This window comes from Vigna umbellata, chromosome 2, assembly GCF_029865625.1.
Source record: "Vigna umbellata cultivar VRB3 chromosome 2, Vumbellata_1.0, whole genome shotgun sequence".
NCBI classification, from domain to species: domain Eukaryota; kingdom Viridiplantae; phylum Streptophyta; class Magnoliopsida; order Fabales; family Fabaceae; genus Vigna; species Vigna umbellata.
Genome location: NC_142166.1, coordinates 40505489 through 40519769, shown reverse-complemented (window position 1 = coordinate 40519769; position 14281 = coordinate 40505489).

Sequence of the window (14281 nt, the reverse complement as noted above, 5' to 3'; positions counted from 1 at the left end):
TTCTGAAATCTGTGGTTAGATTTTTGTTCTGGAAGAGTCAAGGACCTAAGCAAAACGTAGTTGGACGAAGCCATTTTACATCTAGGGCAAACGTGAATTCCAATCCGGGTAAGGGAAGCTTTAGTAATTTAATTTATACTTGTATGATGTGTGTGAAAGCATGAAACTGTACTGGATGTATGAACTGTATGATATTTAAGTATGCATGAATGAGCATGGTTGCACTGGATGTATGTGAAGAATATTGTGTGAACTGTATGCAGAGAATGAGATGTGTGATGTTGAATATGATTGAATTTCTGTATGGTTTGGATTGAAAATGTGTTGAACTGGAAAATGGAAAATTCTGTATTGATGAGATGATGATATGAATTCTGTAATGTATGAGAATTATGTTGGAGATAAATCCTAAGTTATGGTTCGTATGAAAACTGTGAAGTTAATATGAATGAAAAATCTGGAAATCTTATCTTTTCTGATTGATCATGTACGCTCGTTATCGAACGGTCTTATACCGTTCGGTTTCCCTGGAACATCACTTAGAATAAGGATTCTTTCATTTGGAAAGAACTCCGATTAAGAACGAGCGTTATTGGTGTCAAGAGTTAGGTGTGAGCGTTCGGCTTAGCCTAACGTGTCCAACAATTGAAAATTTAGTGAAGTGTAGTTAGGACGCTCGTCTTGTTTACCAGCGTTCGTCATAATCAGCGCTTAGTATTATATTAAGCGTTCGTCCAAATGAACTCTCGAGCTTAGATTGAGCGTTCGTCCTAGTTAGCGTTCGGTCTGATACTGAACGTTAGTTCAAATGTGCGTTCGTTCTATTTGGTGCTCGGTCATTGACCTAGCGTTCGTTCTAAGGAGGGTTCGGTTTCTACTGAACGCTCGTCCTTATCATTGCTTCGTGAGCGAACTTCAACAGTGTTCGTTCAATTTATTAATTAACGTTCGGTCTTTGACTGGCAGTGCTCGTTTCCGAATTTATTAATACTCTGATTATTTATTTGGATTCATTTAAACTGTGATGGTCCTTTTCATTTAACCTCAAGTCCTTATACTTAGAATTTTCCTAAGTATTATTCTGATATTTTAGACTCAATCTCAGTTACATTACTCCTTTGTCTTAACGTCCGTGAATGGATAATGGTTCGTTTCTTTTGTTCAGAAACGTGATATCAGTGTACTGTAATACATTCGTCTAGATCTATTAAACGATAAACTTGGTTTAAATTAAGAGAGTGGAACACAGAATGGAAATCTGAATAAGAGGAATGTTTAACAATGTGCGAATGATAGTGTGAATGGATTTATTGGATTGGATTGTGAATGAGCGTTCCAAGGAGGAACGTCTCCATGATGTGAATATGAGAAGTAGTGTAGTATGACCATGGTAAAATCGCTGATGGCTGTTCATCCTGATTTCCGTGATTGCTCATCCTCATGTAGAGGAGAGTAGTTCATGCGTGGGAATGGCAGGAGGCACTAGTCCTACATAGTACTTTGGGCTGATAAGGGTTAACCTCGGGTGGCAGCTGATGAGGATTCCAGTTACTACATCACCCGGGTGCACGAACGCCTGCGGTTACATGGATCATACAGTCCGGACAGTCTTTAATTATGAGAATTTGCATGAGTTACTGTATGCGTGGATATATGTATCTAATGATGTATGAATGGTATGATTGATTTACTATGTTAAAAATTATGATGATTGTATTGAATTAAATTACCTAAGCTTACCCTTGCAATTTTCCTTGTGTTGTCTACTGTATCTGTATGTCCGTCTTGTCAATGTAATGATCATCCGTTGTGGATGTGAGCAGATGGTGAGGCACCCCTGGAATCAATGCTAGAAGAAGAAAATTTGGAGGATGCCAACTTGGTAGAAGTTGAAGTCAAAGCTGAGCAGTAGAGGCTCGTTCCGTAGTAGATATTAGATTTTTGTGCTGTATTTTGGCAATTCTGTATATAGTTTTGCAGAATAGATTATTCAGAACTGGTTTTGTACTGATTATGAATTCTGAACGCTGTTATTAGATGCTGTACGTGCTGTTTTCTGTTGGAGCAGCTGTTGTAAATATTAAGACTGCACTGTATTTTCTGTAAATGTGATTAGTTCTGATTAATAGTAATTACTATTTATTGGGATGTTACATTTATTGGTATCAGAGCAGTTAGTTCCTAAAACGACCTGTGAGTTACGGGTTTGTCATGTTTTCCTATAGAGAATTGAGATTAAATGGTATGTTCTACCGTTTTTCCCAAATTTAGATGCCAATTCTATATGTTCAACTAAAAGCTTTGAGAACAGAGAATGTCTGGATAGAAGCAATAAGGATGTACACTCATGACTTGTGTCAGAGATGTTTTTCTTTTCTGAGTCCTGATTGAGATTTGACCCTTCTAATTATTGAACTCGACCGTCCGGTTTCTTGCTGATCGTTCGGTCTCTTGTTGGTCTTCTTGTGACCGAACGTTTTATTAATTACCGTTCGGTCATGCACTGTCTTGTTGACTAAGCTGATTTGGCTTTTGGCCGTAGTCAGCGTTCGATTTAAATATGATCCCTGAGTTAGAATGAGGAATATTTTCTCCTTGTATTTTCAGTAGGGGGGCATTTAGGTCTTTCCTCTCTTATCTACGGTTATGGGTACGTTTAACTCCACGACAGGGATGGGATGAACAATCACCGATATGCAGCGACGGAACATTTCATTAGTTCAGACTTATCAACATTTGAAGAGCGTTCAAGTTTTAGCAGAGACGTCTCAGTAGCAGTATGTGGATTTGGTGTGGAAGGATAGTACTAAAGCTAGTCGTCTACTTCTTCTCTTATTTACCAACAGGAGTGGAATATATGGGAGTATTGCTAGGGCGTGTATAAATCGTGATAAATCGAGAATCGAGTTTAGTTGATAGTTTCAGGGACTTAATAGTATAGGTAAGGATGCGAACGTTATTAGGGGCCTCCGTTGGTGGTAGCGAGGGAATCGTTCGGTAGCACTAATCAGAAGTGTAAGCGGTGTAGAAAGAAGGTTTGTTACGACCAAGAATGCCTAATAGGCAGAAAAGCTAGCTTCAGCAAAAGGGAGATGGTAGATTTTAGGTTAAATAGCCGAGTCAATAGTGTTGAAAATCATAGGTAGTGATGTTAGAGTAAAGCCGAGCGTTAATTATTTTGAATGACCCAAATAGTTTCTGATTAACTGTCCTTGGTAGTTACTTTTCATTTTTTTCATAAATACTATACCCTGGTACTTGTACAGCGAATTGAAAATCAGTGAAATAAGTATTCTCAGTGCATGTGAAATTGTATTTTTCCCTCCTTGATCGTTCGGTGTAAATGAGATTTTACCGTTCGGATTAACAAGCTTGGCGTCTTAAACCAATTGATTAGACGCTCGATACCAAACTCCCGTTCTCTTTCTATTCCAACAAGTAAGATCCGGTAATCTCAATTTTATACTCTTCGTTAATCCTTGCAGTGTTAAAAGGTGCATAAGATTAGATGTTCAGTGATAGGGTAGTGAGTGTGTTACTTGCTGGCGTCGCTTCACTAGGAAGTCATTCCAGGTAAATATTGTGTAAATCACCTTGGGTAGCCTAACGTTAATCAGAAACGTTTGAATTATCGAGTCCCCAAGAAGAGGCGCCTAGGTTATCCCCTCAACGTGGAGTTGAACTTTTCTCTGACCTGGTACCAGATGCGTAATTAGTGTTAGTAGCCTTTTATAGAATAGCTTCAGCAGAGTAGATGGAATTTGAGAAGGCAGTTATTATGAACGAGCGTTTTACTATAAGTGCACCAGTTTGGTCAATAAATAGGAAGGATGAATCGAAATGCAACGTGAAGAACGTCTAAGGGTAACCTTACTTTAGAACTTTGGATGAATAAAGTGAAAATTTTAAGACTTGTGTAGGCTATGATGATCCATGAGTAGGGATGAGTTGAGGACTAGAATCGAATGGCATCAGACGTTTCAGTTGGAGGTAGTATGTGAACTGTTTGTCAAGGATCTGAGTTAAGCAGTTAGAAAATCATTCTTGATAGTCGGTTACGAAAGCGGACATCGTGCGGGTTATGGGTAGCATGACAAAAGGTAAAGGTAGAACCTTCGAGAGAGCATGACAACGACATAGGATTATCAAGAACTTAAGCCAGTTACCTTTATCGAACGGTCAAAAAGCCATAATATTATAGTAGTTAAGGGACGGGTTGACCAAGGGTATGTGCGTTATAATAATCAGTTGAGAAGCAGTAGGGGAGTAGTCGGATTGCTTAGAACGCAATCTAGTAGCAAGATAAGTAGAGATTTTCATCTGCTTTAGTTCATCTTTTAGTACTGTACAATCATTGAAGAGTAAGTTGGGGAAACCAATTGATGATTTGTTCAACTTATTACTCCAAGCGAACGGCCAGACGGATAGGAAAAATCCCAAAACAGGAAGACCTGGGCATACGCATGTTTTGAGTCGATTATGGGTTAGAGATGAAGTCTCATTTTCTCCAAGAACCAAGCAGTTCAGTCCTTGCATAAACTGAAGAAATTTGATACTCTCCACCAATCAATTGGAAAAGTTTCTATGCTCTCCTTCTTAAACAGTAACTGTCAGATAGACCAACTTTTAATTCATTTAGTGGGTTTTCTTGCTGATTAGTCGTTCGGTTTTCGTTTAAACGTTCGTAGTGAAACTTTCTATTCTCTTCCTTCTGCACATGAGTTATAAACGAACGTTCTATTTTTCTCTTCTTGGACATTCGTTATCTCCATTCTTTACTTGGATTAGCTATATATATATATATACATATATATATATATATGTATATGTCTTGAATTTCAATTAATAATAATTTTTCCCAGTGATGATCAGATTACTTGTTTATGTGTTTTCTCTCCTCTATTTCTCTGATTCCTTCTGTTTCTCTGTTCACACTCGAATCAAACAGTGATAAACTTTCCCATTTCACCATTTTCTTTGGAAAGACTCGTGATTTCCTACTAGTAATTTTCCCATTCTGTATTTATGTCATGAGTTGGTCGACCTTTCAAAGCTATTATCTCTTTAATGAAATGTTGTCAACCAGTTCTTTACGTCAGCGTTCTTCTGTAGTTCATTTTCTTCCCATAATCATTCAGCCTTACTCAAATATAACCGATCGGTGTGGTTGAAACCGATTACGCGTCTGCCAGTCAATAGTTAATAATGTGCTCGCATGGCCTTTGATCGTGCATCTTCCTGGGTATTATGGAAATGGCTCATGGCGATTGTGTAAACGTGGTATCAATCTGCTCAAGGCATTTCAGTAGTGCGGCTATCGATCAAGCTGTGCCATCCCACAAATCCATTCTTTTCCGTCATCAACAATCGCTACAAACGAACACGTTCGCTATTTCCATCGTCGCTCACAAGTTACTGTAAACAGTGAATTCCCTTCAACCGAACACACCCTTAAGGAGAATAGGGCTAATTGCGTACGGCATTGCCTTGCCTCCTCAACTGTCCAACCTTCACCCAATTTTTCCACGTTTCCCAACTTCGGAAGTATATAGCTGATCCCTCACACATACTGGAGTTGGAAGACGTCCAACTTCGCCCAGACCGAACGCCGGAGCTACAACCAGTTTGCGTGGAAGACAGCCGCATCAAGTACTACAAGGGAAAGGACGTTCGTGTAGTGAAGGTTGTGTGGGACGCTAAAACTGAAGATTCAACGTGGGAGGTGGAGAGTGCAATGAAGGATTTGTATCCGCATTTATTTACATGTAATCTCTAAATTTTCGAGGACGAAAATTTTTGTAGTTAGGGAGAATGTGAAACCCTCAATATTTAGCAATAATAACTCAGTGTTAAATCAAATTAATGCACACTATAATCAATGCTTATCTCATTAAAACCCACTTCAAATCTGCTAAATCCTTCTGCTGTGCACTAAAACCGAGCCTCATCATTCTCTGAAACACGCACCACGTCACACACTCAGTGCATTAAAAACGCACCAATCTTTGCATGCACGCACGCCACGTGTCGCGGGAGAAGCTTCCAAATCTGGGTTTGGTGTGCAGGTGGCAGGCTGGGAGACGCTCGTCCGTTTTGACGTGGAAATCCACCAAAAATCTGAGTTTTGAGAAACTCTCTCTCACTTGCACGCACACTTCATCTTCCCCAGAACCGAAAACCTCCATTTTTCTCCAACTTCTCTCTAAGAACCTTCATCTTCTTTCTACCATTACTCATTTCTTTCAACTCCAATCAACTTTCTGAAACCGTAGGGACGTTCGCGGAGTCGTAAGCTTCCTTTGGAACCGAACAGAATTTAAATCCAACCTGGTAAGTATCCTTACTGTAGTTCGTCCCTAGGTTTCTGGAAAAATAGGGTTTTAGTTGCATGCAAACTTGTATTCTGAGTATTCTGAAATCTGTGGTTAGATTTTTGTTCTGGAAGAGTCAAGGACCTAAGCAAAACGTAGTTGGACGAAGCCATTTTACATCTAGGGCAAACGTGAATTCCAATCCGGGTAAGGGAAGCTTTAGTAATTTAATTTATACTTGTATGATGTGTGTGAAAGCATGAAACTGTACTGGATGTATGAACTGTATGATATTTAAGTATGCATGAATGAGCATGGTTGCACTGGATGTATGTGAAGAATATTGTGTGAACTGTATGCAGAGAATGAGATGTGTGATGTTGAATATGATTGAATTTCTGTATGGTTTGGATTGAAAATGTGTTGAACTGGAAAATGGAAAATTCTGTATTGATGAGATGATGATATGAATTCTGTAATGTATGAGAATTATGTTGGAGATAAATCCTAAGTTATGGTTCGTATGAAAACTGTGAAGTTAATATGAATGAAAAATCTGGAAATCTTATCTTTTCTGATTGATCATGTACGCTCGTTATCGAACGGTCTTATACCGTTCGGTTTCCCTGGAACATCACTTAGAATAAGGATTCTTTCATTTGGAAAGAACTCCGATTAAGAACGAGCGTTATTGGTGTCAAGAGTTAGGTGTGAGCGTTCGGCTTAGCCTAACGTGTCCAACAATTGAAAATTTAGTGAAGTGTAGTTAGGACGCTCGTCTTGTTTACCAGCGTTCGTCATAATCAGCGCTTAGTATTATATTAAGCGTTCGTCCAAATGAACTCTCGAGCTTAGATTGAGCGTTCGTCCTAGTTAGCGTTCGGTCTGATACTGAACGTTAGTTCAAATGTGCGTTCGTTCTATTTGGTGCTCGGTCATTGACCTAGCGTTCGTTCTAAGGAGGGTTCGGTTTCTACTGAACGATCGTCCTTATCATTGCTTCGTGAGCGAACTTCAACAGTGTTCGTTCAATTTATTAATTAACGTTCGGTCTTTGACTGGCAGTGCTCGTTTCCGAATTTATTAATACTCTGATTATTTATTTGGATTCATTTAAACTGTGATGGTCCTTTTCATTTAACCTCAAGTCCTTATACTTAGAATTTTCCTAAGTATTATTCTGATATTTTAGACTCAATCTCAGTTACATTACTCCTTTGTCTTAACGTCCGTGAATGGATAATGGTTCGTTTCTTTTGTTCAGAAACGTGATATCAGTGTACTGTAATACATTCGTCTGGATCTATTAAACGATAAACTTGGTTTAAATTAAGAGAGTGGAACACAGAATGGAAATCTGAATAAGAGGAATGTTTAACAATGTGCGAATGATAGTGTGAATGGATTTATTGGATTGGATTGTGAATGAGCGTTCCAAGGAGGAACGTCTCCATGATGTGAATATGAGAAGTAGTGTAGTATGACCATGGTAAAATCGCTGATGGCTGTTCATCCTGATTTCCGTGATTGCTCATCCTCATGTAGAGGAGAGTAGTTCATGCGTGGGAATGGCAGGAGGCACTAGTCCTACATAGTACTTTGGGCTGATAAGGGTTAACCTCGGGTGGCAGCTGATGAGGATTCCAGTTACTACATCACCCGGGTGCACGAACGCCTGCGGTTACATGGATCATACAGTCCGGACAGTCTTTAATTATGAGAATTTGCATGAGTTACTGTATGCGTGGATATATGTATCTAATGATGTATGAATGGTATGATTGATTTACTATGTTAAAAATTATGATGATTGTATTGAATTAAATTACCTAAGCTTACCCTTGCAATTTTCCTTGTGTTGTCTACTGTATCTGTATGTCCGTCTTGTCAATGCAATGATCATCCGTTGTGGATGTGAGCAGATGGTGAGGCACCCCTGGAATCAATGCTAGAAGAAGAAAATTTGGAGGATGCCAACTTGGTAGAAGTTGAAGTCAAAGCTGAGCAGTAGAGGCTCGTTCCGTAGTAGATATTAGATTTTTGTGCTGTATTTTGGCAATTCTGTATATAGTTTTGCAGAATAGATTATTCAGAACTGGTTTTGTACTGATTATGAATTCTGAACGCTGTTATTAGATGCTGTACGTGCTGTTTTCTGTTGGAGCAGCTGTTGTAAATATTAAGACTGCACTGTATTTTCTGTAAATGTGATTAGTTCTGATTAATAGTAATTACTATTTATTGGGATGTTACAATACTTTTTTTGACATTTTTTATATTTAAATTTGTGATAAAAAATCATTTAATTGTATCCTTAACTTTTTAAATATTTTTCGAAATGAAGATTTAGATCTAACCACCAACAGACAGAATGATGATGAGCATTACAGGAGCTAGATCTCACCACTAACAATAATCAAATGACATTGAAGATAGCATTGCAATCTGAGCCACAATTACACAAATGAAGCTCATCGTTTAGTGCCCACGTCACTTGCATTATTATGCCTAGCAGCATCATAAAATCGAGCCGTTTTATTGGAATTCATGATTATATCAGGACTCTTATTTTTATCAACATTCACCAATGCTATGTTTATTATATTATTTGAGGATAATAGGGCAGCAGAAAAAAAAAAGAAGAGAAGAGAAGAAGAAATATAAAGATAATTTGATTTAATAGAATAAAGAGAAAGTAAACATAAAAAATTTAAGGTTTAATCCTTTACTACATCCCTATTTATGTACGAATGTCTCAATTGGGTCCTCGTTTTTTAAAGTGTAGCAAAATGGTCCCTAATTTTGAAAATTGATATCAATTGAGTCCTTTCCGTTAAGTTGGCTGGACGGCGTTAAAAAAATTGATGAGTGGGATGCTGAGATGACGAACGAGCGCTCGTCCACCAGCGAACGAACGCTCGTCCACCAGCGAACGAACGCTCGTCCACCAGCGAACGAACGCTCGTCGACCACTGAACGAACGGTCGTCCAGTGTGGAACGAACGGTTGTCCAGCAGTAAGAGGTCGACGAGCGTTCGTTCTCTGGTGGACGAGCGTTCGTTCGCTGCTGGACGAGCGTTCGTTCGCTGGTGGACGAGCGCTCGTTCGTCATCTCAGCATCCACTCATCAATTTTTTTAACGCCGTCCAGCCAACTTAACGGAAAGGACTCAATTGATATCAATTTTCAAAATTAGGGACCATTTTGATACACTTTAAAAAACGAGGACCCAATTGAGAAATTCGTACATAAATAGGGATGTAGTAAAGGATTAAACCAAAATTTAATGCAATCCATATGTTAATTGTCAGACCTCGGAAATTGGGCATCAAACCCCACACTGTTATTTTGGAATGTTACATTAATTATATAATTGATTATGTTTTTAAAAATCAATTTTAAATTTTTATACGGTTAAAAGTTATTAATAAATTAGTTTTAAACTTCTGTTTACCCAATTGTTAATGTTTGTTTGTATACTTATTAAAAAAAATTAAAAATTGAGAAAAAAAATAAATATTTTTAAATTTATAATTAAGTTTTATATATAAAAAAAATTCTCTTTAAAAATAATTTATATACTTAGAAAGTTAATATGTTTATAAAAATATAAACAGTAGAGTTTGTAAATAAATTGTCAAATTTCTTCTTTTCTAATTTGTATTATTAATAAATACATATTATTTTTTAAATAGTATTATTTTAAGAAATAAAATTAAAATATATTTTTTAAATTTTATTTTATTAAACCAAATAATTAGAAATTCCAAAATGACATAATTAAAAATGGAAAAACTATATATAGAAAAAACATTAATTTATTTTTATCTATTTTTTTTGTTATATTTATCTAGTATTTATAAATTTCAATACTTATCTAATGATAATATATACAATAATAGTATATAATATAGACAACTTAGTCTAAAAATAAATAAATAGAAAAAATCAAAATAAATGGTAGTAAAATAAATATAAATAAATAAAAAAATAACTTTTATACACATGTAGTAACAGTAAAGTAAATATAAATAAAAAATATATTAAAGTGTTATATGACTAAAAACTCAATTTTTGGAAATATAAATAAAAAAATAAATTTTCTAATATTTTTTTTCTTATTATATTATATTAGATGAACAAAGTGTAGATATTTGGAAATTCTGTCTATTAAAAATCATCAATATATGATAAAGAAAACCTAAGAAAATGGTACATAAAATATGTCTCCATCAGTCTTTCTTGTGTATTCCAGACATGTCATAAAAGTGAGTCATTCTCGTTTTATTTTCGCGTCTTTTTCTTTTCTTTTTCCAAGCATCCATTTCTTTGTCTTTTCTTCAATTTTTTTTTTCTGTTTCTTCCATCGTAAGCTAACAAGTATACTACGTGAGAAATATGAAAAAGTTGTATAATTATATATTTAAGTATTAATATAACATTTAATATTATAATAAAATATCATATTATCAAAAAAAAAATTGTTGATAAAATAACATGTATAAATTTTATTGATAGTAAAAAAATTATTAGTACAAATTGCGTATTTACCAATTAATTATATCGATAAAAAAATTATCAATAAATAAAATTTACAAATAAACATTTTACTAATATATTTTTAGATGTCATTTATAAGTTGTTACTATTTTATTTTATTAATAATTTTTTGTGATCATTGACAAACAAATTTTTCAATATAAATATGAAACCCATGGTTCACTTGTTGACCGATCAGTCTTTAAAATAGTTTGTTAAGTTGAATGGATCGACTTGCAAGAAACATTGTCAATTGAAGAAAAAAACCTATTAGCAATTGAAAACATAGGTTAATCATCAAATGAGGTTTAAGACATATTTGGGTTGTGATTAGGTCATCCAAAAAAGTAAAAGCCCAACACAAACATATAAATTGGTGATCTAGGTAATGAATTTAGTTGGTTACTCTAGCATTTATTACCACTTAACTTAAACCTCCTTATTTGACTTAAGTATTTTAGTGTCCTTTGCAAGTATTATCCAAGTATTAGTATAATTCGAAGTCAAAGGATATCTAAGAGCTAGAAGAGTTCACTAAGTCTTTGAAGACCATTGGAGTAAAGACCACATTTGACCTTGTAGGAATAGTCAATAATACCATATTTATTATAGTGTAGATACTAATATATATTAAAACCTTTTAGGTTTATATATCTATTGTTTAAGGCATTCGTATGCATATGTGTTAGGTAATATAATAAGTTTACCCTAATATGTAATATGTAAGTTTTAATTTACAAAAATGTCATTCTTTTAATTTAGTAATTGTATTATATCCCTATATAGGTCGATCTCCTTTAGCCAAGCTTTATAGGTTGAGCACCTTCAATCGAGCTCTTCAGGTTTAACTCTTTAATCGAGCTCTACAGACCGAGCTCCTTTAGCTAAGTTCTCTAGGCCGAGCTCCTTCAGTCATGGTTTTACAAGGTAGAGCTCTTTTAGCCGAACTCTCTAGGCTAACCTTTCACAACATGGTAAGAACAACATTGCCAAAGGGGATTACAGCACAGTTAGAGCATAATGGTAGATCGGTTTTAGCACAATTTGAATCAAACATGGTCGACCAATCAAAGCATGGTCAGATTAACAACATAATGACGAATTAACATCTTAAGGTAAAAGTTATCACAACTATTATATATAAAAGTCTCATGTATGATTTTAGGATAACATGCACATAATATGCATTGATTGTTAACTGAATGGTTATCTACTGACTTTAGCATTGGAGTACTTTCTCCAAATACCATCCAAACAGACTATGGACAATGTAAACACCAAATACTATGGACAGAATGCAAAACAAACACTGTAGACATTGTGGAAACCAAGTGATGGAACATAAATAACTTGGGAGACTCAACCTGTTCAATCTACATGACAATCTGTATCATAAAAATCTCAAAACATTATTAATTACTCAAAGATAAGCATAGAAAAGTTAAATGCTTGCAGTGATATATATCTTTTTAACATTAGTTATATATCTTTTATTCGTAGAACAATAATATAATTTTCAACAATTGGAAAATGAATACGAAGAAAATCAATATTTTTAATTAAAAAGTTTGAAAAAGGTTATTATAGCAAAAAAAATTATCTATGGACTAGATTGTCACATGAATCATAATAAAATAGCCATAAGCGCACTAGTGTAGAAATGGCCTTCAACGTCACCCCATTAGACGTCGGATTACATAATATCCAACGTAAAAAATTGACCGGTGGAATTTTCGTAAATAAGTTGGTCATATAGACATCGGTTAGTAGGGGGCCCGACGTCTAGAATATTATAGACCTCGGCCCCCCACATACCCGACGTTTATATTCTTGACAAGTAGATGAAAAGTCATTTTTTTCCCATATAGACATCCAATCCTGCCATCACTGACGTCTATAATATTATAGACGTCTATAATATTATAGACGTCGGCCCCTTGTAGCAGATGTCTATATGGCTGACAGAATAGGTGAAAAGTTAACCTGGACGTCGGACACTGTCCTACCCGACATCTATATGCCCCGCGAATATTAATTTTTAAATCAGAAAGACGTCATATTAGTGAGTGCCCCGATGTCTATATTTTTATAGACGTCGGACCCCCCCAAGCACCCGATGTCTGCAGGCCAATATACTGCAAACGCGAACCCGCGAGGAGTTACGCTCACTGTTCATTATCTTCCTCGTGTTTTCTCTCTGCGGCATTGAATTTCCATGTGTGTTTTCTCTCTTTTGGACCGTTTAAATTTAGTTTTACTCTGATTAAATTAGTCTTTGATGAAATATCATTCATTTGAACCGATTAAAATTCGTTTTCGTTGCGTTTTGGTGCAGTTTCTAGCGTGTTTTTGGGTGGCGTTTTTGACTCTTTTTGGCCTACGTTTTAGGTCGTGCACTCCTCCCATTGCTTTTTTAATCTACTAAAAAGGTTAGCTTCTTTGTTGAAAACTTTTTTTTATGCATGTTATTGGCTTTTGTGTATGCATGTTATTGGCTTTTGCGTATGCATGATTTTGGCTTTTAGGTATGCATATGTTATTGACTTTTGAATATGCATGTGATAAAGTTTAGTTGTGTTATTATAATTGGCATGTTAGATTATAAGTATCAAATGATTGAGTGAAACTTAGTTCCCGTTTAAAATTTAACACAAACGATTAATCTTTTAATTGTTTGTTTAAATTTTGAATTGTCCGATTGGACAGTTTGGGAAAATTATTTTTCATAATTTGCTATAACATGTATGTTGGAGTTTATGGATAAGATTGATAAAATTTCGGTTCAATATTTGTGTTGTTCTCCGGATACATATTTGATTGTGGTCATCCTTGACTACTCTCATTTTGTGTATTTCAGAGACCAATGCGAAATGCTGCCGAAATCTAATCAAATTTATTATGTAGACTTCTTTGCATGTGTCTTAGCAATTTATGAAAAATAATTTTTCTGAATGGGTAAGGCCTAACCTTGTGAGAGTTAAAAAATTGAAACTGATGAAGTATGTTACGAACATAGTATGGATCAAAGCTGGATGAATGAACGTCGCATCAGTGAAGAATATGAGAAGGGTGTTTCGGTGTTCTTGCAATATGTTCAACAAAATGCAAAGTCTGTGAACGGGACATATTTTTGTCCTTGTGTTCGTTGTCTTAATCAAATACGGCAAGACTTAGACAATGTGTGTAACCATCTATTCATGTTCGGCATAATGAGAACTTATGTCGTTTTGGACTTGGCATGGAAAAGTACTAGACCAGCCTACCACATCACGAGGAACGGATTATGTGGAAGAATGGATGAGTGATCATTTAGAGGACATGATACATGATGTTGATGAAGATAATTTTGGAAGAGCTAACTTGTATGATTCTCTTATAGATGATTCAGAGCAACTGTTGTTCCCAGGATGCTCGAACTTTACACGTCTATC